At 40.2% G+C, this 4886-nt stretch overlaps 1 pseudogene; it reads right to left on the bottom strand.

Moving 5' to 3' along the window:
* Nucleotides 1–306: 306 nt before the first annotated feature.
* LOC100058540 (5'-nucleotidase domain-containing protein 2-like) lies at nt 307–4334 on the bottom strand (annotated as a pseudogene).
* Between the last annotated feature and the right edge of the window lie 552 nt (nt 4335–4886).

A 4886-nucleotide genomic window follows, 5' to 3' on the forward strand; every position in this document is an offset into this window, starting at 1 on the left:
TTTCTCGAGTCTAGATTAGGAATGGAAATCTGGGTCATCGTGATTACATATATTCAGCCTTAGTAGACATTGCTAGTCTTTGAACATTGTTGTAAAATTTACACTCCTACCACCAGTTTCTCCATATCCCTGCCAACAGTTGATATCTTCATTCTTTTAGCTATTCTGATGCCTGCTGTGAAATGTGCTTTTTTGTTCTTGTTATTTATTTTTCCGGGAGGAAGACCGCTTTTATAGTTTGGACAGATGCCCAGAGTGGGTGGGGCAGGTGGGGGTGGGGGCGGGTCCCTGACAATAAAGGTACCTTTAGCAGACGTGGGCCATGCCTCCAAAGAAAGGTGTCTCCACGCAGCGGGTGCAGAGCTAGTCCATCCAGAGGGGCGCCTTGCACTGCATGGGAGTGCAGGGCAGGTAGAAGGTGAAGTCCACGTGGTACTGTCAGCAGGCAGCTGAGGGAGGCCATGCAGAGGAGCACGTCGCACCGCAGGAAGAGGTGGGGTTGTGGAAGTTGCTGAAGATGCTTTCTCAAACTGAGTGTTGAACAGGACTTCGGTGATTCACCTCAGCTCCTTTCATGCCTTCATCCAGGCACCCCGCATCTGCTGCGATTCTGTGTTCTGGAAGGTCTGCCTGTGCTCTAAGCAGTCTGGTGAACGCCGCTGCTGAGTCAGTGAGTGCGGGTTCTGCACTGCGTTGATGATGCGCATCTTGCACTCCAGCTTGGGGATGATGATGCCCTCACGCCAGGTGTGCGGCAGCAGGAGTTCCGCCAGGTCACTGTAGAGGCGGTTTCTGAAGGAGAACTTGCAGAGACCGCACCATTCCATCAGGCACAGGAAGTCCAAAAGGTTTCCCTGCCGATAGATCGCGCCCTTTTCCAGGGCGCTGATACAGTCTCACACGAGTGAGCCCTTCTAATCGAGGTTTCTGAACGGCTTGCGCCAGTAGGTGAAAAGTCTGGGCTTATCTGCCTGTATAATGACTTCCTTGAAGAGTCAACGCCAGTGGTGAGCCACCACGTGCCACATCCCCCTGTCACGAAGCAGAAAACACCGTTGGTGATGAGGCCAGCTGTTTCCCATGGACCAGGCGCTTAGGACGGCGAATATTTCCTCCACTTTGGAGATGTACTTCTCCCTGTCCCACTGGATCCACTCGTATTTGAGGCCCTTCACGTGCACGTCTCCAACGGCATCTGTCTCACTCTTGTAGAGGCAAGCGTGGTCAAACTCCAGGTTGTGGCCCAGGAAGCGGTCCACCACGTGGGAGAGCGGTGCCGTCTCCGGCAGCGAGGACATATCTACGAACTGCTTGATAGAGGGACTTCTGCTGTTGGAACCGCCTATCTGCCACAGTGGGAGTGGGTGCCCCCATACAGGTCTCACAAAACTGGAGGCCCCAGTAGGCAGTCCCCAGTTGCTCGTAACGGAAAGCCTCAGTCTTCATCAGAAAAGGCTCTTCTGAATGTTGTAGTGGAAGCCGCAGATGGCAAAGTTGGGGTTGTAGTCATAGTTCCGAATCCTCTCTGGGTACTTGTAGTGATCACTCAGGATGTCACATGTGGCAGTGTACATCTCCAGGTGCAGTGTATCTGTCTATGGAGCAGCATGTAGTTGTAGCCAAAGCTGTAGCCCTCACATTACTCAGGCTGATCTTATTGGCCTAGATATGGCTGCCGGTTTCAGGAGACTGAAGGCCTGGGCGGGATGGAGGTGGGACAAGGAGGTGGTCACGCGCCAGTCTCTGCACGTTCTGGTGAAGAGCCTACAGATGTGCACCGAGCTTGGCGCTGCCAGCAGGCAGTGGGCTCTGAACATGGGAGGGCAAAAACGAGGCAGCTGGAGGTCTCCTGTGGTCCCTGTTCAGCAGCCAGCATCAAGCTGTTGCCAGAGACCCGCACCGGTCGTGCCTGCTGAGAGGCGCTTGCTCTGCCCTCGGTTGGTGGGTAGGCCAGTCCATTGCTCTCCGACTGTGGGTATTACTATGGTTTTAATTTAAATGTACATAATAACTAATGAGGGCAAATATCTTTCCTTACATTTATTGACCATTTGGATATGCTCTTTTTTGAAGTGATTATTATAGGTGATTTTTCTTATAAACTTTTTTTTTTAAGATTTGTGGGAGTCTTTTTATATACTCTTTATCTGAGTCCTCTTTAGTTATATGCATTGCAAATATTTTTCTCAACATGATGTCTTGCCTTTTCACACTCTTAATGATGTCCTTTGGTGAATTTAAATTCTTAATTTTTAATATAACTCATTATTATTTATAGTTAACTTTCATGTCCTATTTGAGAAGTCATTACTTGTCCCCAAAGTCATAACATTAGTCTCCTATGTTCTCATCAATTGACTTTATGTTTTCCTAATAAGTGATTTTTCAAGAGAAGAAACAGGTAAGAATAAAAGGATTGCTAATAAAATCTGATACAATTAATAAGCAATTAAATTTCCTGCATAAATTTAACAATTCATTTGATGTTAACACAATTTTTAGTAATGAAGGAATGTTGACAGAAAATTAGAAGATTAAAAAAAAGAACCCAAATCTATGTGGTGTTTGGCGTATAAAAAGGTGGCATTTTTTAATCGGTGGGGATAAAATCAATTATTTGGTAAGGTGTGCTGCTATATTGAAGGAGCCTAAGGGGAAAATAAGTTGTATCCCATACCTGATTTCTTTCACTGAAAAGTAAAATTCCAAATTGATTAAAGATGTAAACACAAATCGTAAAATACTAGAAGGATTTGTTTTTTCTTTTTGTAACATTTGAGGGGGTTATCATGTCTCTAGACTCAGAAACTACTGAATAAATACTTTTTTAGAGCAGACTTTATAATTTTAAAATATATGAATAAATGAAAACAAGCTATAATACTTTCATTTTTACAACATGTAAAAAAACTCAGGGTATGTATTTACAAGAGATAATACACAAAAGATTCATTTTATACATTATAAAAACTCAATAATCAATAAGAAAAATAAAGATAGCCATTTTAAATAAATAGGATGGAACAGGTATGTTCAAGAATTATAAACATGAACTTCACAGGGGGAAAAAAGAACAAATGGTCAAAACTGTCTGAAAAGATGCTCAACTTGGTCAACTTCATATACAATTAAAGACATTAAGTCAATGAAATATTATATATATGATTGCCATGGTATAAGGAAGAAATACTTTCATATACTATGAACAGAAATTTAAGCATATTTAGAGTGCACTTTGTCACTGACCATCAAAATTGAAAACACACATATCCTTTGACACAATTCCACCTTAAGGAGTTTATTCTATGATTATACTTTCATGGAAAACAAAAAGACAATTTGAAGCACCATTCTTTGTAGTAGAAAAATATATACATAAAGATATATTAGTAAATTCATATATTTTCATGGGAAATATACCCAAGACGATTTGTTAAGTAGTTACATGAAAAAGATTGCAAAGCAGTGTGTTTATTTGATTGATGTTGTGTCAAAAATACAATTGTGTAAAACATTTTTGGCTGAATCCACAAGAAACCATTAATGAGGTTATTTTTGGAGGTTTCTGGGGTTTGGAATCTCTTACTTTTCATTTTACAATCTCCTATATGGTTTGGAATTTTTATATAAGGATATATTGTTTTTATAATGAAAAAGAAAAATAGTGTGTGATTTCTGTGATTTTCAAAAACTGAATTCTTCTACATTAAATGTGCTTAGTTCCCTGCTGCTTTTATGACTGAGTTGTATAAAAATTACAATATTTTGTATAAAAGATGTGAAATTGCTAAAACTAAGCTCACAATTTCTGATGGAGTTAGAGTTTGCGAAAATGGAAAAGTAGTAAATTATGAATCAGAAAACAAGGATTCTGTTTCTTAATCTATTTGGTTTCAAATTCATGCCTTATCGTTTACAACTGCCATGTCTATTATGTCAGTCATGCTCTCTGATGCGCAGTTTCTTTTTGCTGTTAAAATTTATTGAGACAATTTTCCTGTATATTGTATTGATCTATAGGATTAAATAAAGAGAAGTATGAAAAGGAACTTTGTTTTATTTTATAGCTATTCTTATCCAAGCTCAACAATCTTTAGGCTATTGCACCAAGAAACAAACGCATCGCTAAATTTACATCAATAGCTCCATGAGTTTTCTGGTTCTAGCCTCTACCTTCTAGAGTAAGACCTGAAACTGTCTTCAGAATCACTCTTCTTTGTAGGTGTTTCCTGTCCTCCATGGTCGAGTTTTCTCAAACTCCCTGGCCTCCAAGGCTTATACTGATCAGTAAGATCAGCAAGCCCTCCCCTGATTCCCAAAGCCAAGAAAAGCATCCTTCTGTTTACTGTCAGGACACGTCTACCCCAGTACTGCCAACTAGCTTGCCAGGAATCCCTGGATGCTTCAAGCCATTCCTTACAGCATTGTTCTCACAGGTTCTGCCACTATGTCCTCTGCTGCTACCACAGTTGGTGTCTCCTGAAAAGGAGAGAATACTTTTCCTCACAAATTCTTAAAAGACTTTTGGGTGACAAAATAGTTACTTTATTATTTTTTTGCTTCAATTCTTTTTTTATTGAGATATACTTGACATTTACACTTGACATGCACACCTGAAACTAAGTAGACCATACTATTATAACATAATGATTCGATACGTGTACATGTTGCAAAATGGTCGCCACAATAAGCCTAGTTAATGTCCATCACCACACATAGTTACAAATTTTTTTCTTGTGATGAGAACTTGTAAGATCTATTCTCTTAGCGACTTTCGAGTATACAATACAGTATTATTAACTATAGTCACTATGCTGTACAATACATTCCAAGGACTTATTTATTTTATAACTGGAAGTTTTTGGGTTTTTTTTTTTTTTTTTGGA

The sequence above is a fragment of the Equus caballus genome, chromosome 4 (genome assembly GCF_041296265.1).
Source record: "Equus caballus isolate H_3958 breed thoroughbred chromosome 4, TB-T2T, whole genome shotgun sequence".
Taxonomy (NCBI): domain Eukaryota; kingdom Metazoa; phylum Chordata; class Mammalia; order Perissodactyla; family Equidae; genus Equus; species Equus caballus.